The sequence below is a fragment of the Echiichthys vipera genome, assembly GCF_963691815.1.
Source record: "Echiichthys vipera genome assembly, chromosome: Y".
In the NCBI taxonomy this organism is placed as follows: domain Eukaryota; kingdom Metazoa; phylum Chordata; class Actinopteri; order Perciformes; family Trachinidae; genus Echiichthys; species Echiichthys vipera.
In genome coordinates, this window is record NC_139849.1 from 1618621 (window position 1) to 1642860 (window position 24240).

Here is a 24240-nt window from a genome sequence, read left to right on the forward strand (position 1 = left end):
CTAATCCCACATCAGTTGGTCCTTTAGACCATAATTTATCTGGAACACTTTTTAGCAGTTCTTCCTCATTTTCCGTTAAAATAATGTTTCACTGAGCTCTTTGGTCCAGATGAGTACCTCCCTGCACTTGGACTGTCCAAAACAATGCTTTTCTGGTCAGACCTGTATTTGAGCTGTACCACGTGTTTACTGATGTGGCAACCCAGTCTGTTGCACTCTCTCCCCATTTGCACTATTTTACCCAGATCTTTCCATTGTTGATTTTTACTTTTATACAGGGAGATGTGAGGTGGGGTCCACATCCGATACAGCTTGGAGGTTTCATCAGACGAGGTTACAATCGCTACTGCTGTACTTTCTGTATCTCCATACAAATAAGTTACAGTGATTTTAGCAGGAGTGGCTTTCCCTAGCTTAGCTTCGTATTCTCTATCTGGTCCAAGTGTGGATTTATACCAGAGAGTAACGTGTAGAACACTTTCTGTCATTTGATCTTGGGGTTTTGGGATTGTATTTCTGCCTTCAGCCATCAAGGCGGATGCTGTTTGGTGGGGAGGTTTGTTAGGCACGTCAAGGGTGTAATAATAGTGCGGCTGTCCTGTCCCTTGGAGAACAAAAAGGTTTCCATTCTTTAGTTCTGCTTTTCTTTTTACCACAATCTGTCCCTCAGGTGTAGGTATTAGTGCTAGTCCTAACAACAACAAACCGTCTCTGCCCAAAAGGTTGACTGGACATTCTGGAAACATAAAGATGAACAGCTGACAAGACAGTCCAGTTGGATCTTGGTCTCTTATCCACACGGGTTCTGTCTCTGGCACCTGAGTCAGCTTTCCACTGGCAGATCTCACAGTGACACTTGTTTGATTTGGTTTGAACCCTGGTATTAGTTCTCTGCAGGTAGTCCTGCAGGCACCTGTGTCACATAAAAAGGTAATGGGTTTACCGTTCACGTACAAAATTACTTCTGGTTTTATACTATCCATAGAGAGCAGGGGCCTCATGTATCAATGTTGCGTACGCAGAAAAACGTGGCATTCGCCATTTTCCACGCCAACGTTCAGATGTATCAAAAGTGAAATGACCGTGGAAATGTGCGGTGCGCAACGCAAGCTTCATGGCTGCCGTACGCACGTTTCTACAGCTATTGTTTCTTTGGCGACACTTAGAGGTGATGCTGGGAAACTGTTAATTATGTGAAAACAATTCATCCTCAGTGTAATGAGCACATCAGAGACACATTAATGGACAATTAACAGACACGTGTTTGCAATCATATGGATGGATATAAAAGCATGCGCAAAGTGATGAAAAAATGGCATTAACAATGGCAGCCTTGGGCTTGTTAGAAGACATCGCAAATGGTAATATCAGACGTGAGAGGGTGTTTAGAGAACGGGAAGATCTGTTGGAAAATGACGACAACTGGCTCATGAGTCGTTTCAGGTTGCCGAGGCCAGTGTTACTGGAGCTGGGCGCAGAGCTGCGGCCAGCCCTAGAACGACACACAGCCAGGAGCCAGGGGTTGTCCGTTCCCACACAGGTGCAATTTGCAGCAAGAGCCGGTTTCCCTAATGTAATCGGAGCTATTGGCTGCACACATGTTGCTATAAAAGCGCCATCACAGGATGAATTTGTTTTTGTGAACAGGAAACATTTTCAATCAATAAATGTTCTAATAATATGTGATGCGCAAATGCAGCTCACCAACATCGTGGCAAGGTGGCCTGGTTCAACGCATGACTCGTTCATTCTAACCAATAGCATGATGGGTAACAGGTTGGAGGCTGGCAGGGTGCGCGATGGGTGGCTTCTCGGTGAGTAAATCATTCATCCGTTTAATTGCGCCCCGAATTTAAACCAGCACAATGCCCGTTTGGGCACGTGCATTCAAATATGTGTATTTGTTTTTTCCCTGGTGAAAATAGAGTGGCAGAGCTATCTAGTCAGCCTTTTTTGTCTCCTTGTGTTCAGTATTTGTCTCAATAAACGCGTGCGTAAAGTTAGAAATGTCACACTGCAGTAGCCACGGCGCACCTCTGCAGTCATTAATATAAGTGTGATCAGTCTTGTCAATCCTTGTAAGGAAGTTGTTTTGTCCTGTTTGTTTTCCCACGAACAGTAGTGTGATTTTATATATATATACATATATATATGGTTACCCCCTGAGAACGTGGCTGTTGACCCCTCTCACTATAACCCCGGCACCGACCAAGAGGGGAGGTACAACGACCGCCATTCCCGAACTCGGGCAGTGGTGGAGAGGGCAATTGACCTATTGAAGGGGCGCTGGCGCTGTCTAGACAGGTCGGGCGGGGTGCTGCTGTACACACCTGAGAAGGTGTGCCGCATCGTGCTGGCCTGTGGTGTCCTGCAAAACTTGGCACACCGCCATGGCATACCACTGCCAGAGCACACCCCCCCCCACCAGAGGAACCAGATGCCGGACCCGTCAACCTCGACCCACCCCGCGAAGCGATACGGGCCCGGCATCATCTGATTTCAACGATGTAAAGAGGCAAGGACACAATTTACTTTGTAAGTGCATTTATTGCGGGACAAATATCTCCCAGTGCATTGACAATTTGATCTAGACGATCACTGACGCCACGGATGCTCTCATTATTTCCTCCTGTGATTCCAGCACAGCTAAAGGACACGGCCAGTCGGGCGGACGTCAGCTGGCGTGGAGTCACCGGGGCGCGTGGTGATCTGTGTCGCCTTCATGGGCCCCCACAACTCCGCTTAGAGCTGTGTCCCCCACAATAGTCGCCACTCCCTGATCAAAGGGGGTCAGTTCCTCCCCTCCTCATCCCGCCCGTTGCGGTGATGCTTCGGCGTTGGGCCAGATCCTCCACCTCAGCTCCACCTTCACGTCGGACCATTTTTTTAAAAATTTCAGTGGGTGTGCGCTGCTCTGACCCCACAGCGTTCACTGCCTCACACACACACTCCTACTCAAATGTCTTTTTCTTTGTGTTTATCCCTGAAGAGAGGCTACCAAATAAAACAGCTCTTCGGGTCTCCACTTCATTTGATAACATTTCGAGCTCAGACTCGATGCAGTTGCGCTTCTTGCCTTTACTCATCGTTTAAATCTGATGGTGCAGAGAGGGAATCCCCGGTGCAAGCCCTATTTAAATTGATTTGCATATTTAAATGGGGCCGTGGGCAGGGAGGAGTTTAGCACTTCTACATGTGCGCTCAATTCCACGTTGATTGGGATGTACAAAGGAACTGCTTGGATCCATGCGTACGCACACTTTGATACATCTGATTTTTTTTAACAGCACTTCCCCTGTGTCCCGGTCTGTTTTGTTCTCTGATTCCTCTTTGTGGGGAGCTGCCTCAGCTGGTGTACGTGTTAGTCATGCTGAAAAATATTTATTTCCTGGGCAGTCTCTGGCTATGTGCCCCTCCTTTCCACATGACCAACAGCCCGATGAATTTTGTGTGAAACCTCCTTTTCCTACTCCCCCTCCTCTCTGTCCTCTACGGTTTGACCCCGACTTCTGAAACCTCCTCTCCCCCTACCTCCTTGGTAGTAAATCTCCTCTTCCTCATCCTGAAAGAAAGTACTAACAGGTCTCTTAATGTTCTTTTCTTTTATAACTTTTTCTGCATGGAGGGCATGATTAACATAGTCCTCCAAATTTCCTGTTGGTAGACCTATGTAATGTTTATTCACCCAGCAACGTATTACATGTTTGGTTCCTGCATGCAAGGCGTTTTTCAGTTGCTGTTTCCATCACCATTGTCTTCCAACCCGCTGTGTGTTTTAAACACAGCTGTCATCCTGATTCTATACTCTTCAAATAGTTCATCCTCTTTTTGCTTTATTCTTCCTATTTCAGTGTAATTTGCTCTCCGTCTAAATCGGTGTGTGACTCTGTCAACTAGCCCTTGCACACGGTCGTTTAATTCCTGGCTACGATGAGGTAGGATTTGGCCTGCGTTCATGGGATCCCATGTGCCCCGTACATAATGCCAACCTGTTTTTTAAGCAGCCATACAGATTTGCTGCACTTCTTGCCCGTTCAAATAGTATGAGTGCCTCAGACTCTCCATGTCTTGGACAAACTGAGGAACATCCTACTTATGAAGAGTCACTCCTTCCACAGCCTTTTTAACATCTTCCATGGTCCATGTTCTGTAAACCAGTATCGTTGGTGGTTGTCCACCTTCGGTGTTTGGATTTGCTACCTGAATCATTGGATACATTTCGGACCCATCAGGAGAGTATTTTGGCCCTGGAGCAGATGGTGCTGGGGACAATACATTTCCTATGGTTCCTGAACATGTAAGTGGGCCTGCCTTTCCTGCTCGAGTCTCTCGCCGAGGTGTCTCCTCGTACTGTGGTGGAGACTCGGGTGATAAATTGGGATATAATCCCTGCACTGCGACCTTTGGCCCTGCAACAACCACTGGCTTTGCAGCAGCTTTGTCTCCCTCACTTTCCTCATCTCTCTGTCTCTCCTGTCTTCTTGTCACTGGCCCTGTCTCATCATCCTCCTTCCTATGAAACAGCACCTCTTTTGCTTTAGCTTTCTCTACACTTTCAAGTACCTGTCTTTTACTTTTTCTGTGTCCCTCTTCTCTTTTTTCCGCTGCCTTCATCCAATATTCCGTATCCTCATACCCTTCTTGTTACATTTTTTTTTAGATTCTTTTTGGTCTTTGTTTTTATTGCATCTTGTAGTGCAGTTATTTTTTGTGTGTTCAGCCGGCCTTCAAATTTGTATTTTTTTATCCATTCATTAAGATGTTTAATTTTATCAGGATCCTGTTTCTCTATAAACTTCCAATCTTTACTTAACAGTTCATCTTTTGGTTCGATTTTGCTTCCCCCTTTTCACATTTTTGAGATTTTGGTCCAGTCCTGTTAACACCTAGGGTGTTCTAAAAACTGGTTTTAATCAGTAGGGTAGCGATTAAACTACCTTTTGTGGTAACTCTCACTTCAACTCTTTCGAGTGGAGAATTCTTGCCTTTGCATCCACAATAGGTCCGCTACTTGTAGTCTTACTGTTTTGCATGAGGTAAAATACCTAGTGGTATTTTGATCTCCAATAACACTCACAATCACACTTTCATTCACACAATTTTACCGGCTTTTACTTCTGAACTTTTAAGACGTCCGGACCCCACTTGTCCTTTTACACAGAGCTTTCGGGTCTCTGTCTCCCAGTGGGTTTAACGTCACAGGAGCCCGCCGTCCTTTACACAGATTTTTTGATTTTCATATATTTTTTTAATTTTTAGTTTTATTTATTTTTTTGCGGACCTCCGTTGCCTCTACGGGATTTAAGTGATAGCTTTTACCTGATAGTGTCTAGAATTGTCAGGGTTTTCTCTGCGCAATGACCCTCAGTCATTCGTCATCTTTTTAAGTGAAACTTTACTCACCACTGTTGTCTTTCCCCTTCACAGATTACTGTCAGCCGTCAGATCCCAGCAGGTGGGCTGATTTCCAGTCCTGGAAAAGGATCTTAAAAGACTCACTCTATGGAGTGTGCCGTGGCCACAGTCTTTCCTGGAGTCCCCCACACCCGCTGGAATCCTTCAGGCGTGTTGATCTCCGGCTCGAAGGACCAAATAAATGTCAGGTTCAAGCAACCTAAAACATCCAAAACATAACAAAAGAGAGAAAGACAAGAGTTATATGTTTTACTTGCAAGGAGAAACGGACAGAGATGCGTTCAGATACAATCTCCTACCGCTCTGAAGCACACTCTGCCTTTTTCTACACATTTCCTTTCGGTGGTTCCTAGTTACAATATGAGTTATAGCTCTAAAGGTGAGGGGGCACACAACTGCAACTCGTCACATATAAACAATTCATTATCTTTATGAGTTTACAACTCTAAGGGAGAGGGGGCACATGTTGCTCGTCCTTGAAACATGTTTTGTCTTTAAACAGATGAGCAGTTCCTGTTTTTGCACAGATACCTCTTTGGTGACTCATCAGCAGTCACGCTGTCTGATTTCTTCTACCTGCAACACAACTCTGCACAAATTAGCTGTACACACACACCAAGTAAGGTTAGTTTATATGTAAAGGCAATTATAGTAAATATGAGATTACTTTATGTACAATTATTCTAACAAAAACCCAACCAAGTCAAATCATACCGACCAATCAGCCTACTTACATGTGATTACAAAATACTTACAAAAATCCTCGCCCTACGATTAGAATCCGTTTTACCAACTATTGTACACCCTGACCAAACGGGTTTCATAAAGGGCAGGCAGTTATATCATAACCTGCCCTGCCTCTTTAATATATTATACTCTGAAAACTTGACTCAACTTCCAGAGATAGTAATTTCATTGGACGCGCACAAAGCTTTTGAACGAATCAAATATGGACACCTTTTTAAATCATTAAACAAATTTGGATTTGGCCCGACTTCAACTGGCCCCCTAACATATTTAGGAGTCAAAGGTAACACGCCATTATAAAGTCCTTCTTAAACTTAACTTTATACCACTTGGGGGCGGCAGTAGCTCAGTCCATAGGTGACTTGGCAGGGAACCGTATGGTCGCCAGTTCGAGTCCCTGTGTGTACCATGAATGGAGCGTGGATTGGTGGCATGAGAGGTGCCAGTTCATCTCCTGGACACTGCTAAGGTGCTGTTGAGCAAGGCACCGAACCCCCAACTGCTCGGGGCGCCGGTCACTCGCTCTAACATCTCTCCATCAATTGCATGTACAGTATATAGGTCCTGTCTGTGCATGTGTGTGTATTTCGGGCCTGTGTGTGTGTAACATGAATAACAATAATAGAGTGAAAAAATTGAATTTCCTCGTTGCCGGACTAATAAAGGAATTCTTCTTCTTCTTCTTCTTATAGATCAAGCTAGGAAGGATACTAATCGCTGGTCAATGCTTCCATTATCTCTGGCCGGTCGCATTAACTCAGTTAAGATGGTTATTCTCCCAAAATTTCTATACTTATTCCAGACAGTCCACATTTTCTTGCCAAAATCATATTTTAAAGAATTAGATAAATATATTAGCACGTTCCTTTGGAATAAGACTACACCACGTGTACGCAAAACAAAGGGTGGTCTAGCGCTGCCAACTTTTTATATTATTATTGGGCAGCCAATATTCATAAAGTGACTGTCTGGTACAATACTTGTGTGAAAGGGGAAGGTCCAAGCTGGTCTCTCATGGAACAAAAAGCATGTTTGCCAGTCTCCTTGGCATCTATATTGTGTGGCCCATCACCATTAGCAGTGGGGGCTCATACAAACAACCCATTTTCGTAAACACTTCGGCCTTACGCAAGCTTTGGTGTCAATGCCTTTTATCGCCAATCCCCCTTTTAGACCCTCTTTGTTAGATGCAGCTTTTCAGACATGGTTTGGGAAGGGACTTCATTCTGTAGGAGACCTATTCTTTAATGGACTGTTAGGTAGGTTGTACTTTTTAACAGACTGGTCAAACAAGCCAAAGTCCCATTTCTTCAGGTACCTACAAATACGCAGTTTCACTCGTACATATTTTTCATCATTCTCGCACAAACCTCCAGCCTGCCCACTAAATGAATGTCTGAAGCTTAAGCCCCACATACCAGGCTGTGTGTCTCTGTGTTGTACAGTATTTTACAAGACATGAAAGGTAACTCTCTTCACCATTTGAAAGAGGGGTGGGGTAAAGACTTGAGCCTGGAGCTTTCTAAAGGAAACCTGGCAAGGAGCTATCAAAAGAGTACATACATCCTCAATTTGTGTTAGGCACGGATTGGTTAAATTTAAGATACTCAACCGCCTCCACGTCTGTAGAGTCAGACTGGCCCAGATATACCCCGGCTCAGATCCAAACTGCATCAGATGCCATCAGGCCCCTGCCACTCTGGGACACGATTTTTTTTAAACAAACAAGTGAATTTGATGCTACCACCTTAGGTCAGTAGCTCTCTAACGCCCCCCCCCAGAAAAACTGTCTTTTGTAATACATAATATAATAATAGGTATATTATAAATGATGCACACTGAAATATAGATGTGTTCAAACCGAGAGTCCAATCATGCCTGAGAAGTCTGGGACAGATTGGACAATGTATGGTCACGTTAAAGACCTATATAAGTCTGATTTCCTGTTGCCAGTAGATGGCGCTGTGTCTGTTAGTGGATATTGGCATATTGTTGTCCTCAGGTCTTGAATCTAAACATCTCTGGGAAATAAAGTGCAGTTTGGGCAATTCATGCTTGAGTTGGAGCGACTTCCCGTTTATGGCGGGCGGGAAAAAAAATGTCTGCCATGCCATTACCCAACAGACACAAAACATGCATTGTGTTACCCTACACCAAGTGGAGAACCCACAATATGAGTTTCATGCAAATCGGTAGATATTTGTCATTATTCCTGTTGCCAGTAGGGGGCGCTATGCTTATGACTAAATATTGAGATGCAGATGTGTTCAGGCCTGGACTGTTATGAATCATGAGAAATTTGTGGCATGTTGGAAAATGTATGTTGAAGTTACAACCACTTCCTGTTTCACGGCGAAGGATGGTCGCCACAACAACCGAATTTGATGAAAAGTTCAAAAGTTCAGATGGTGGTTATAAAAGGGACACCCATATGTACTGTATGTTATTTTATCTAAAAGAATCACTGTGCTCTAGTTCTTCCATCAGGCAATAGAGGGGTGTAGTGGCGTCTTTATGCCCCAAGAGGGAGTATCCCCCTAAATGAGCAACTCAGTCAAGGGTAAACACAGCCGATGCGCTCAGTGTATATTCTGCATCCAACTGGACAGAAGCATAACTGTATTGCAATGTGTTTTCTCAGGTAAGCCAAAAGAAAATGGATAGAGACAGATTTATAGAGGTGGCGAGGAAGTTGGCTGAATATTCCTGCACTGTTATATGTTGTTTTTCTGTCGATTATCCCTGTCACTCTGAAGCCGAAGTTAAAGCTAAAGATAAGCTAATTGCACACGAAGAGCCATGTTAGTCGCTGGGCCAAGTGACTGGGATATATAGAAAACTTCCGGGGTATAAGGTGTTTATATGTTTATACCAAACCATAGATATGGTGTTAATGTAAAGGGGACAGTGATATTTGTCTGTATATATGTTGGACTAAAAACGGTTGAATGTTAATGTGCTCAGTGTATATTCTGCATCCGACTGGACAGAAGCATAACTGTATTGCAATGTGTTTTCTCAGACTGTTCAGTAAAGCATTTGAACAAAGCCACACTGCGTCTTTATTGAAGTGTGCAACAAATGTATGGTCATGTTAAAGACCACTTCCTGGTTTATGGCGTGGGGGCGAAATTTGAAGCCCCGCCACGGCCATGCTGATTGATGAAAATGCGTATCCTCCGCAATTTAGCGTCGCCCATGAGTAGTAAATAAGGGTCACTATTTGACATGTGGGTCATAGTAATAGTAAGACCATGTTTTCATGTATAATACGATAGATGCTGATGTATTGTTTATAAATAGAGGTCTTCAAGTTAAAATAGAGATGAGCAGAGTTACAGAAAAATTGTAGAATTGTATATAGATGAGAATGTAAGTCTATTTTAAAATAAAAAGTATGCAAGAGTACTATGTAAAGTGGTGTTTTAAAATAAAATTTTGTTAAACTTTTGGTGTTTTATAGAGTAGAGATTTAGTCAAAATAGTATTTTCTCTTAGATGCTGTGTTTTCTTGTTAATTGTTTCTCATTAGAGATTTTTGTGTGTGTGTGTGTGTAAACGCCTTGAGGGAGTGCCGTTTCCCTTGAGCGACTATATAGGGGTGGTGGTTGAAGCGGTCATTTTACGAAAGAACGACTGCGTTTGTCTCACTATATATGTATTATTATATTATTATTTTAAAAGTAAATAACTACATTTAAGATGTATTCTTTAACAACCAAAAGACAATGCATACAAAAAACCCTTTACCTGCCAAAACCAGGCTGGTTGAGCGTTGTCTCTCACGACCCATAAGGAGTGAAATAATCAAAGCTGCAGACGTGAATCAACATAGACATCAAAAACAATTGAGGTGGTATGCTGCATTCCAGTGCTGTGGGATATGGGACTTATCCTACCTGGAGTTTACGAGCTCTGACTTCAAAGTGTTCCAGGCAATTGAAGTCGTACGTAAACAGAAAACATGGACGACCGCCGCGCTAAGCTGATATCCGCTTTATTTTTGAAGAGGTATTTTGACTGTCAGCAATTCAGTCTACTTACATACACAGACAGGATGAGGTAATTATGCACTGGAGCCTTCCTCACTGCAAACGTGCTTAAAGTCTAAAAGCTGCTAAAAGAAAAATATGGCTATCCATTTGGTTAGGCTAGTGTTGTCTTGTTACACCCCTTCCCCAATTAAACTGCACAGAACTGTTTGACAGTAAACAAATGACATGTTTAAAACAAAATTGTCTGGATAAAAATTTCAATCAATATTGAGAGTTTGATCCCACATTATAAACATAGCATGTAGTTAAAGCTGTATTGTTATATGCAATTCATCTGCATTTAATGAATTCATTTTTCATAATTCCATCTGTAATTCAGGAACTCATAAAACTTTGTTCTATTTTTCAGAATAGCAATACTTGCCCAATGTCTGACACCAGGGCAAATTCTCAAGACTGGTACCAAGTGGGAATTATTATTTCAGATGGATGAACACACATTTTATAGACATCTTCGCATTACCCACTCCCAGTTTGATTACATTACTGACCTACTGAAGCAGCTTGGCCTAAATGAAGAGCACACAGGAGGCCCTCCTGAGATTCCTCTGAGGCAAAAGGTTGCTCTTTTTTTGTGGTATTTGGGCAATCAGAATAGTTTTCGTGAAATGTCAGACAAATTTAACATGTCACAATCATCAGCCCATAGATGTATTGTGGAAGTGCTCTCAGCTTTTTGCACCATGGCGCCCTCTTTTGTCAGCTGGCCCACCGTTTGTGAGAAGATAGCCTCCTCTGCTGCTTTCAACACAAAGTGTGGCACACAAGGCATTATCGGGGCTATTGATGGATGCCACATAAATATACAAAGACCACACACCAGAGGAGGGGACTACCTGAACAGGAAGAATTACTACTCTGTAGTCCTGCAAGGAATCGTGGATGAGACTGGAAGGTTTTGCGACATATTTGAGGGTGCACCTGGCAAGGTTTATGATGCAAGAATTTTGAGGAAATCAACATTTTTTGAAAACTGGGGGATAGTGCCTATATTGGGCAAGCTTACCCTTTCATCAAGACCCGAAGAGGGACAACGGAGCCCTCACCTTGCAGGACCAACTGGACAACTCCAAAATAAGCAGAGGCCGAGATGTGGTAGAGCAGGCATTCGGTAGACTAAAGTGTAAATGGAGGAGAGTCAGAGATCTCCAGAACACCAGACTGGATTTAGTAGTCATGCTCATGTGCCTGTAGCTCCATAACATGTGCACAGGTCCTGCAGACATCTGTGAAGAGCATCCAGGTGGTTGTCCACGTCAAGAGGATGAAAATTCACGAACAGTTTGAGTGAAAACCTTTACTTTAAGAAATGTATGGGAAATCATAATACAGAAGCCCTGGCCAGTTTGTGAAATGTTAAACTGGCATGTCCAAAAAAATTGGCATTGGGACTTGTTTATTTATAAAACACATTTCAAACAACCATTGAGGTATATTTAACAAGTTCACAAATACATTTTCAAAATGTACAAATATTCAAACAATGTAAGCAAAAGCAGAAACAGTAACCACAGGAACAGGATGTCATTAGCCCATCACTCCATCCAAAATGACTGCACCACCTTAAGACTTGTTAAGATATTATCTCATAAGAGCCTCAAAGGAGCCCTGAGCCTGACTCATTTGACAATTCCTCGTGCCTCTTTTGACTTGCAGCCTCTGACTCTTTGCATTTTTCTGTGATCTAAACCTGTGTCTAGGTGTGTTCACTGTGCTACCCTGTGGAGATGGGCTGGCCAGGCTGGCTATACCTAACTGCCCACCTTCATTAACTATATCAGGCCTGCAAATCTGAATCCCCTCTGATGTTCCTATAAATGGGAATTCAACATCGTGGTTGAAGCGCAGAGTTCCCCTTATTATTATCCTTTATCTTTTAATAGACATCCACAAGTGTGTTCCACTGCCTGTTCACTTTGGCAGGATCAAATGTCTGACCAAAATGGTCAGATAGCTGACCAGCCATTTCACCCCACATTTGTTTTTTTCACCCTTTACCATTTTTAATTCTGCTATTTAGCTCTGCCAGAGTGCGGGGAGGTTCACTCCCATTTGCCTACAGGTGTCGCCTCATTAAATCAATAAGAAAGAGCGTATGCTCTTTAGTAAAGGAATCATTGGTTTGTATCTGTGATGCACTTGAGCTGCTGGACTATACCTCCATACTCTCCTCTCCTCTCTGTGGTCCTCTGTCCCTGTCTCTTTCCCTGTCTCAGTTTCTGTCAGGAATTGAGGATGTGGTGAGCTTCTGTCTCTGCGATTATCTTATGTTTCTCTGGCTGGCAATTCACTGAAAATATATAGACTGCTTCATAACTAACCTGGAAAGACAATGGTTGATGCTCAGCTGGATTGATGCACTTAAAACAATGGACCACTCAGCCACTTTCGACGTGAGTAAATTTGAATGAAGTGACGGAAGCGCAGCGCAAGCCACGGTATGTTGAAATCAGCTTCTCAATACTGCAAAGTTTATGCCTTGCCTGGATGCAGTTGATGCTGGTTGCTAATGCATATTGGATGCACACGGATGCTGTGGCTGCTGTTTGATGTCATTCTTGCCGTATTGCTCAAGGATTGAATTACCCTGTGGAAAAGTGGATCGCTTGTTATTTGGACAAAGCACTCTCATGGCCTGTGGTTAAAGCAGAAGATGCTAAATCTCTCCGAGCTTATTGTCTCTTCTTAAGAGGATGTTGTAATGCTATGAATGACATACTGTATATGTCTGAACTCAACATGCCTGCAAACATGCTGACAGTGATCAAGAAGTTGCCATACAAGCTGAAAGATAAATGGAGGTCAGTAGCTTGTGGTATTCAAGAGACCCACCATCGAAGAGCTACTTTCCCTGACATTGTGAGTTTCATTGAGCGTCAGGTAAAAATCATTGCAGACCCTGTATTTGGCAATATACAGGACACACAAAAGACTATACAAATTAAAGATGGCAGCAAAGGTAACATCAGCTGATGGAAAGGCCCATGTGCAAAAGGAAGGAGCCCCATTGGACAAAAATACCTGCTTATACTGCAAGGGTGAACACACACACACTGGAGTTGTGTTCTCTATTGGGAAAGAGGGCTCATAAAGAGAAGTTCACTTTTCTGAAAGAGCGTGGAGTGTGCTTCGGTTGTCTGTGCATAGGGCACATGAGTAAGGACTGTAGGAGGCGACTGTCATGTAAAACATGTGGAGCTAGACACCCTAGCATGCTTCATATTCACTCAAAGAACAATGACCATGATAAAAATCAAGTAGGTGTGGCAGATACAAACACAGCAGTGGGCTGCTCTCTGGTGGCGGTGCAAAGACCTTCCGGTTCCGGGTCGCTGCTCGTGTGGTCGACCGGACGGAGCACAGAGCATCTTTTAGCGTTATTTAGCATTTATTACGTTTTTCTACTTGTTTTATGTATATATTTGTTACTTTTTAGTTTACCCTTTGCACCCCACACACACCGAGTGTGTTTTCTAACTTTTTAACTACGTTACAGAGACGTAGCGGACTTTTTTTTTTTTCCTGCCCATCCCCTCGTGACCCTCTCTTTGTTTACCTTCCTGTTAACCCTGTGACTGCCGGACAACGCGAAAGTTCTTCTCCTTGTTTTTCTTTTCCTATTTCATCCGGCACTTTAATTCTCCACTCGGCATGGATATACCCGTGTTTTTCATGGCCATTCTTCAAGTGTGGTTTCTCCTGGAGTTTGTGACGGCGAGCAGAAACAACGACCAGCGGAACACGTACTCCAGAGAGACCCTACTGCAGCTCGGACTCCATCCTCTACACGCCTTCCCCGTAGACTCGCTACCGAAGGAATTACTGCAGAGTAACTCAACCAGCCATGACAAGTCCACACACAAGAACAATTAACTAACCAGAAGGGGGAAGAGAGAGCGGAATCAGGGCCAGGCTCAAACGGGAGACTTGTAGACAACGGCCGCTTCCATCTATCGTCCTAGCTAATGTTAGATCCCTTCGGAATAAAACGGACGAGCTACAAGCTAACATTAACCACATGCATGAGTACAGGACTGCCTCGGTTCTTGCTTTCACTGAGACGTGGTTAAATAAGAACGATGATGACAATGCCCTGCACGTTGATGGCTTCGGCCCCCCTCTAAGACTTTGAGCTCACCGGTAAACAACATGGCGGCGGCGTGTGTCTGTATGTAAACACACGCTGGTGCTCAACGATCGTCGTGAGGGAGAAACTGTGCACCCCGGACATTGAGCTTCTGGCTGTCTCCCTTCGCCCTTTCTACCTACCCAGAGAGTTTCCTCAGCTCTTTGTCATCCTGGTTTACATCCACCCCAGAGCCAACGCAGTCACAGCCACTGAACACATCACAGACTCTTTATACAAACTGGACCACATTTCACCGGACTCTCCCAAATTCATCTTGGGTGATTTCAACCACTGCTCCCTGGACAAATCATTAAAAGGTTATCAACAGTATATCACATGCCACACACGCCAGGAGAAGACACTGGACAAATGCTATGGTTCAGTACCCGACGCATACAGATCTGTCGCCCTCCCCCCTCTGGGCTCTGCTGATCACCATGCCATCCTGCTTGCTCCGGCTTACATCTCTGTCATGAGAAGGGTGAAGAAAGCGAAACGAAAGCATCATCACACTCCAAGGATGCTTTGAATCCACTGACTGGGACAACCTCCTGCCCCCCTCTGATGACATTAATGAACATGTGGACACTGTGGGCCTCATTTATCAAACCAACGTACGGCAGAAAAACGTGCGTACGACCATTTCCTGGCGAACGTCGGCATTTATCAATTTGGACGTGAGCGGGAGCTACGATCCAATCTCACGTCTGGTCTGAGGTCGTGTACGCACATTTGAGCCTGTGTATTTGCAGTGCAGCACAAAATCTGGCTGAATATAATGAACAAACCTCAGCTGTCATTAAGCATAAGCAGTCACATATTAAGAACAGATCAAAACGGATTCTTAAAACTTTAAAAATAAAAAAAAATAAAAAATTGTGGTTGGAGCGATTTATTGTACTCATGTGCGTCTGAAGGCACCATCCATGAATGATAACGCATTCATTAATCGCCAAAACTACCACTCGATAAATGTACAGGTGATTTGTGATGCCAAGCTGTCGCTTTTAAACGTGGTGGCCAGGTGGCCGTGGGGACACGCAATTCTTTTAAATATCAAAACAGCTCGGCTCCAGCCCCCCGCGACCCCGACATTGAATGAATGAATGGATGTGTTGGCGCGCGGCTGCAGCAAGACTCACTGCGGAGCCAAATTCATCTCCTTGGTAAGTGGCTACCCTCGATAAATTGCATTAAATCAAACAAGGTATCAGATGATTAACATCTTGGTTTGGTTCTTCTAGATGACAAAGGTTATCCTCTTACGGAATACCTAATGACCCACCGGTAGCGCCAGTGTTGTGCCGTATTCAGCACCCCGGCCGTGAAATGCACCCCTCGCATTATAGGTGATATTCTGGATCAGAAGGCTGTTGTTTCCACCTAAAGGAGTAGTTTATATACAGGTAACCCACAACGGTCAGACCATTGATTACTTACAGTCTTTAAACTATTTTAAAGACTTAAAATCACAAACTTGGATAATAGCGAACACAAAACAACACCTTTTTTATGTTCTGTGGAAATAAACTGCAGCCATAATTATAAAATGAATTAAATGGATCTTTTGAATATCAGCTATAATGCGATGGGGTGCAATTCACGGCAGGGGTGCTGAAAACGGCACACCTGTCCAACAGTGCGCACACGCGCACTCGGGTCTCAGTGGAGCGCTGCTTCGGGTTGACTCCCTCCATTATTTTTTTCCATACGGTGTTTTTATGGGCCCCTTTTATTCCACTCTTAAGACTGACAAAAAGCACGTCCTTATTTTGCTCCATCTCGGATGTCAGGATGCCGATCTGTGTGTCGGAAAAGTTTCTTTTCTAACCTGCGTTCCTTCTCTCCATGTTTGACCTCAGTGGGCGAGGCCTCCGAAACAGGAATATTTAAGGGCGTAACATGTTAATGACAATCGAATTCAACCGCCGCATTTATCAAGGTCCGCTCATTCGTACGCTGAGATTGGTCCGATACGAATGTTTCATAAATCACACGTGGGTCCTTTCCTACGACCAATTATGCGCTCAGATCTGCGCCCGTTTCCACGCAAGTTTGATAAATGAGGCCCACTGTCATCGTACATTTCCTTCTGTGTGGACAACATCATCCCCTCCAAAACGGTCACTATCTACCCCAACAACAAACCCTGGATCACCAAAGAGCTCAAGGAGATCCTCAACAAGAAGAAAAGGGTCTTCTTCACCGGCTCTGAAACGGAGAAAAAGGAGGTCAACAGAGAGGTCAAGCATGCCATAAAAACTGCCAAGCTGGAGTACAAGAACAATGTGGAGGAGTGCTTCCGCAGGGTAACCTCCGCTCAGCCTGGCAGGGACTCAAGAACATGGCTGTATGGAGAACATCGTCCCTTCATGGCCACTGTGAACACCTTAACTCTTTCTACACAAGGTTCGAGCAGGACAACACCACCCAGCTGGAAGAAGCGATGTCCAAGCTCAAGCCCAGTGACTCAGCAGCCTTCACCTTCAGTGAAGAGGACGTGGTGAAAGCCCTCAGGAAGACAAGGGAGAACAGCTCACCTGGCCCAGACAACATCAGCGGCCACCTCCTGAAGCACTGTGCTGAGCAGCTAGGGGGCGTGTTTCAGACCCTGTTCCAAAGATCCATGGACAGCAGCATAGTCCCCCAGCAATGGAAACACTCTACAGTTATCCCTATCCCCAAGAAGAGCGCCGTCAAATGTCTGAATGACCTCCGGCCGGTGGCCCTCACCTCTCTTGTGATGAAGGCCATGGAGAGGATCATAAAACAACACATCATCAGGGAAACCCACTCCCAGATGGACCCGCTCCAATTCGCTTATCGAGCTGGCAGGGGCGTCGATGATGCAAAAACATTCATAATAGACACTGTTCACAAACACCTGGAGCGCCCCAACACCTCAGCCAGACTCCTGTTTGCAGACTTCTCCTCTGCATTTAACACCATGCAGCCCCACATCCTGGCTGACAAACTCTCAGCCCTCTTTCATCTGGACCAACTGCTAATCCTGTGGATACTGGACTTCCTGACCAACCGTTCACAGAGAGTCCTGGTCAACAGCACCTTCTCCGACCTCCAACACACCTCAACCGGCTCCCCTCAGGGCTGTGTGCTCTCACCTCTGCTCTTCATCCTCTACACCGATGACTGCAGAACCACACAGCCTAACTGTCATCTGGTGAAGTACGCTGACGACACCGTCCTCCTGTCTCTGCTGTCAGGCCCATCTCTGCACCACGGACCAGCTCTTCAGGAGTTTGTGGAGTGGTGTGACAGCTCCTGCCTGGAGCTGAATGTCAACAAAACCAAAGACATGGTGGTGACCCTCTCCAACAAGCAGAGGGAACTGGCTGCATCAGCAAACACTGTGATCCACGGGAAGCCTGTTGAAGCAGTTGAGGAGTACAGGTACCTGGGCACCATCTTCGACAGCCTGCTGAAATTCTCCTCCAACACAGAGGAGATTCTCAGGAAATGTCAGCAGTGGAAATACCTCCTTAGGAAGCTCAATTCCTTTGGAGTCAGCAAGAACATCCTCCTGACCTTTTACTACTCCTTCATCGAGAGCATCATCACGTTCTCCATCACATGCTGATTCTACTCCACCAGCCTGAACAGAAACCGCCTGCAGAGCGTAGCCACGGTCTGCTCTAAGATCATTGGACTTCCTGTTAGAACTCTGTCGACCATCCACGAGCAGCAAACACTCAAGTTAGCTGGTCGGATCATGCAGGACCCGTTTGAGTGGCTCCCCTCAGGACGCCGTCTTCGCTGTACCTGCTGCAGGACAAAGAGGAGAAGAGCAACCTTCATCCCAAGGGCTGTCCAGCTCCTCAACTCCTGACCCCGCTGACCATCCCCCTCCCCACTCTTGACACCCTCCCCTGGACACTTCACCCCCCCCCCTCCCCTGGACACCATCATCCCCCCCCCCCCACTCCAGACACCCTCCCTGGACACCTCACCCCCCCGGACACCCCTCCCTTCACCCCTCCTCCTTCCCACCCCTGACACCTTCCCTGGACACCTTCACCCCCTGGACACCACCACCCCCCCCTGGACACTTACCGGACACGTGAACTGGCTATCTACCCCCACTCCTGTCCTCAAAGCTGTGAACTACTGGTTTGATGCACAATTCCACTTATTCTGTTCACTCGGTTTATAATGTTACTGGACTGTTGCACTACGCCACTTATTTATTCTGTTTATAATGTTACTCCGGTCTGTTGCACTACGCCACTTATTTACTCTGTTCATAATGTTACTCCGGTCTGTTGCACTACGCCACTTATTTACTCTGTTTATAATGTTACTCCGGTCTGTTGCACTACTCCACTCACTTATTTATTCTGTTATTATGTTCACACCGGACTTATTCTGTTACTATGTTCTTACTGGTCCACTTGATTCGGTTAGTTATGTTAATTTATGGTATTAATGCACTACTCCACTTTATTCTGTCTATCAGGTCTTATATTGTATCCATCACAGCACTATGGTCACTTTATTTTTCAGTATTCATCTGTTACACAGAGCTAGCATATATTTAGACTGCTGTTTTCCTGCCATGCACCACTATCACTTTATTATTTAGCTTATAGTTATATATTATATTTATACTCTATTGCTGCACTATAGTTCTGTTTACGTCTGCTCATTACACACATGTATCATGTCTGACCTCATCTGAATCCGATCACTGTCCACTTATATCTTTTCTGCACTACAGTTCTGTTTATACCTGTTTCAACAGTCTACTGCATGTTTACATTGTTTACATCATATACACCCGTTCACATGTCTGCTTACATCTGATACACGCATGTCTTTCTACATCTCACGCCGACAGTGTTCTCCGTATCTAACCTGTACTAACACACTAACAACCTGACACTTATTCTACCTGTACTAACACACTAACATCCTGACACTTACTCTTCTCTTACACTTTATTCTTGTGTTAGGTTAATATGTTTTTGTATAATTGCACTGTCGTTATTTGCTGCTCTGTGTGCCCTGAATTGCCCCCCGGGGACAAATAAAGTTTTTTGAATTTAATTGAATTGAATTGTCTTCCACTCGTCCCTCTCCCTCACCCTCACGAGGTGATATGCGTTGCGGAGGTCGAGTTTCGAGAAGACGGTTGCGCCATGCAACGGCTCGAATGCAGAATTGATCAACGGTAGCGGGTACTTATTCTTGATGGTGATGTTATTAAGTCCCCGGTAATCTATGCAGGGACGCAGGGATTTATCCTTCTTGACCACAAAGAAAAACCCCGCTCCCAGTGGGGAAGACGAAGGGCGAATAATCCCTGACTTGAGTGAGTCGTTTATGTAAGTCTCCATCGACTCTCGTTTGGGACCTGACAGATTGTAGAGACGACTAGTGGGAAAAGTAGATCCGGGCCAAAGCTCAATGGGGCAGTCGTAAGGACGGTGAGGAGGTAAAGATAGAGCCTTAGTTTTGCTGAAAACCTCGGCGAGATCGTGATACACGGGAGGTACGGAAGACAAATCAGGCAGATCAGGTACAGTGGAACTGAGAGCACTAGGACAACTAGGAGGAGCTGAGCAGAGACAGGAAGAATGACAATGGCTACTCCAACTCGCAATCCGACCCGTTATCCAGTCAATGACCGGGTTGTGAGTGATAAGCCAGGGCAGACCAACTACTGGGGCATTAGTGGAAGGCATAACATGAAACGCTATAGACATATTTAAGGGTAAGGTCTCAGCGGAGATTTGAGCGAGTTCGCTCCCACTGAGACTGTTAACACTTAAGGGAGTCTCCAGCTGGGTCACAGATATAGCGTTAGCGGCAACAAACTCACAATCGATTATATTAGTGTCGATTATATTCCCTGCTCTCACAAGTCAAAACAACCTCCAGATTTATGCGCTGACGGGGATAATTTGGGACCACTGAACGACTCACCAGAACCCCGCCTGTAGACTGGTGAGTCTGACAGTTTAACCGTCTCCGACAATGAGCTATCTGGTGGTCTGGACTACCACAATAAATACATAGCCTTTTCCGAAAACGCCGTTCACGTTCAGCGGGATTCAAATGGCTACGACCTAGCTGCATGGGTTCCTCCTGGTCAGGAGCGGAGGACAGAGGAACCCGACTACTCATGCGTACAAAAGGGATCTGCTCAAGAAGACAAATAGGAGGACCAGGAGTCATGGGAAACACTGACCGTCTCTCACGGTGTCTCTCACGGTGTCTCTCACGGTGTCTCTCACGGTGTCTCTCACGCAGACGGTTGATAGCTAGGTTAATGAGCTCCTGGAGGTTAGCAGTCTCAGACCTACCCACTAAACTGTCCTTAACCTCCTCATTAAGCCCCTTAAAGAAAATGCTCTGAAGAGCCCGATCATCCCATCCTAACTCTGCCGCTAAGGTGCGAAACTCGACGGAGTAATCCGCCGCACAAGCGGAACCCTGGCGTAAATCAACCGGTTGCTGGAATCGCTATTAGAGACGGGCTGACAACAAACCTAGCACATAGGCTATCTTGGTGCTATCGTTAGCATATGTGAGGGGCTGTTGACCGAACACAAGAGAGCACTAGAAAAAAAAAATCCCGCATTCACTCAACGTTCGAAAATAACGCTCTGGTGCCGGAACATAGGGCTCACGAGGGGGGAGAGTACTCACGGTAGTAGCGGGTGACTCAACATTCACAGGAGCAGCAAGGAAAGGTCCCATCTGTCTTGACTCCAGACGAGCAACGCAGGCAGTCAACTGACTGAGATTTTCCAGAATTCCTTGAAGCGTCTGTGAATGCTTACCGAGGAGTACTCCCTGGGAAGTGACCGCGGGGGTTCGGTTTCCATGTCCGCGGGGTCCATGTTATGGCCGGACCGTTCTGTCATGAACGATACAGAGATAACACAAAAGGTTGACCCAATGCAGACACGGACAAAAAGTAAAGTAACAAATCGTTTAACGTTTAATACTATAAACAGACAAACGCAAAACACTACAAAGAATACAAATACAATGACTTACTAAACGAACACGGGAACAACAGGAACAAGAGGACGACGGAAGGTCAGGGAGACGGACGGGAAACGGGAACACGGGAAACTACGGAGAAAAACAGAAAAAAAACACGATTAACCAACTTACTACGGGGAGCATGAAAATCACAACGAGAAAGGGGATGCCAGTTCGGGGGGAATAAGTTTACCAATACAGGGTCGACGACGGTCCGGCGCTGCATGCCTGTCAGCTTGAGGTATTTAAGGTGGTGAGGTAATCAGTATAACAGGCTGCAGCTTGGGGGAACACCTACCGGACCTTGACAGAAACAAGGGAAGACACATGCAGGGAAACACAGACAGAGGGAGACAAACTCACACAAAACGGAAGAGAGGAGGGTACTGATAGAAACAGATCTTGACAATATGTATCCACATGTTCTTTTTAGAGTTGCCGATGATCACAGTATCGACACCTGAGCCGCCAATTGTTATAGCATTTGTGTGCTCGGACACGATGAAAATATGGGTAGGGTTTGTTGCACATAAACGCCCATGCCCTCCACTACAATAACGGCAGGCATGTCGGTCTTGGCCACCAACACTTTACCATAAAGACTTACATCCTGCGCTTGTGCGTGTTTAAATTTGGATACACGTACAGTACGAAGTCCTGGCTTGTCGAATCCCCTTTCCTAAACACGTAGTGTTCAACGACCTCCCCTTTGTCTGTGCGAATATACCTGCGAGTTATACACTGTCTCAGGCAACTGCAGTTCGGTGCCTTGAAGATGTTAGCATCCGGCCCTCTGGTTGTGAGGAAGTTTGGGCGTTTATCCTATCCATAAGCAGATCACCGAACTCTGTGGTTACTGGTACGAACCTCTTTCTCTCAACCGCATCATGTATAAATGTATTCATGGTACCACATGGGTCGGTGGCGTTGGGTATGCTTTGATCATAAAAGACACATTCTTCATTGGTTGGCAATGCGGCCACGCTTAAGGCCATAGACTCCATGACCTTTTGGAACCAAGCTCGGTTGGGATGGAAGCAGTTTGTTCGAGCCAATTGGTAACTCAGCTGCTGAGTCTCAACGTTCCCAATATAGACCTCGTTCAGAGAAACGCTGTGCTCCATCGAAAAATGTATTGGAGACAGGTCGTTTTTATGCCTGTCCAATATCGCCGGCCATATTCTACTGATCTCTCTACACCAGGGGTCTCAAGCTGGCGGCCCGCAGGCTGATATTTTGCGGCCCCAACCTTGTTATGAAAGTATAATATTCATGTGGCCCGTGAGCGGAGTGGACCTCTGACGGGGCCACTCAGCCAGCTCCCGCCCGCCGTCCCTCGTCGGGGCTGACGGTCGTACTAGGCTAAGCTACACAGGCTTTATGCACTCCACACCTGCAACAACAGCACGGCGTGCAAATAACAGCCAGATAGCAGTCGTCCTTTTTGCGCTCGCCATCCCGGTACTTTCTACCATCTACAAATGCCATGATCGAGCGCAAAGAGAAAGGCGACTGCTACCGGGCTGTTCATCACACGTTGTGTGGGAGACTGTGATAATCAGGGTGGCAGCAATCGCTCCAGAGTGCCGGGTCAGGGCACTAATGATGCTCAGGTGAAGAATAAAAACAGTCCAGTCTCAACTGTTTACTTGTGTCTGAATGTGGATGTATGTGTGTGTGTGTGTGTGTGTGTGTGTGTGTGAGGGGGGGGGTCGTCATAACCTCCTGAGAACCAAGGGAAAAAAGTGTCTTACAATTTTTGTTTTTGTGTGATTTCCTATCTATTTGGGCCTAAAAAAACACCTTACAATTTTAATTTTTTTAAATATATTTTTTATTTTAATTTCACAGCATGTCCACTGTAGAGGACAACAGGACGATATCCGCGTGAAAATAGAACTGAATTTAGAAAATGAGAAAAAATGAGCAGATTATATCTTTAGAGTGATATTCACCCAAGAACACATTTCATTTAAACAAATACAATAACATTTGGTATCACTCTTCTGTTACTTGTTGCTTGAAAGGACAGAATGTTTGTAATAATTCATTACATGGAATGTAAAACATGTTTTCAGTTCAACAGTGAACTACTGTATAAGACATAGAACGTAAGTATTTCTGCTTTTCTTCTTCCTCTGGACATTTTAGCTGTGATAATCCTGGAAGCATGTTTTCTTTTTGGTTATGCAGAGGAACATCTTGCATTTGGTGCACCTGATGTATGTCTTCCCATTGCAGCCGTTGTTCCTGCATCTTTCTGCATGTTTGATGTCCATCATCTCTGGCATGTGCCGGGCTCCTAGTCTGCGTACAGATGGCTCTGGTTGTGGGATTCTCATTTTGGTTGGTGGCTGATACTCTTCCTCACTGTCTTCACTGCTGTCATTAAATGAAGATCTATCCAGCAGCTCTTCAGCCAGGTGCAACTTGAAGTCCAGGTACTGCTGTGTGTTCTTAGCTGGTCGATTCAGCGCTTTGCTGTCAGACTTGTACTGGATCCAAGCGTTTGTGATGGCAACATCAAAGAAATGTGTCATCACACGTGACGTCCACTTCTTGGTCCTGGTTGACATGCGGTAGAAGCTCAGCATTCGGTCACAGAGGTCTACGCCACCCATGTTGTCATTATACTCCCTGATGACTGCTGGCCGTCTCACCTGGACATGACATTTGTCTTTTTTGGACCATCTGCTACAGATATCCTCTGGATCTTTTCCATAGGCAGTGGAGGCCATCAGAATGGGTTTGTTGTCAAACCATTTTGTCACTGCCAGCTCAGGCCTCTTCCGGACCACCGTCACTGAAGCCCCTCTCCCTTCTTTTCTCAGCTTCTTATCTTCTGGCAGCTGGCATTGCTTTGGAACCCTGTTCTTCATAATC

At 45.2% G+C, this 24240-nt stretch overlaps 1 pseudogene across 1 annotated transcript; it reads left to right on the forward strand.

The window, feature by feature from the left end:
* Positions 1–10642: 10642 nt before the first annotated feature.
* Positions 10643–11504, forward strand: LOC310966197 (annotated as a pseudogene). Its single transcript has one exon. The product of its transcript is annotated as an uncharacterized misc_RNA (transcript).
* Positions 11505–24240: the final 12736 nt, after the last annotated feature.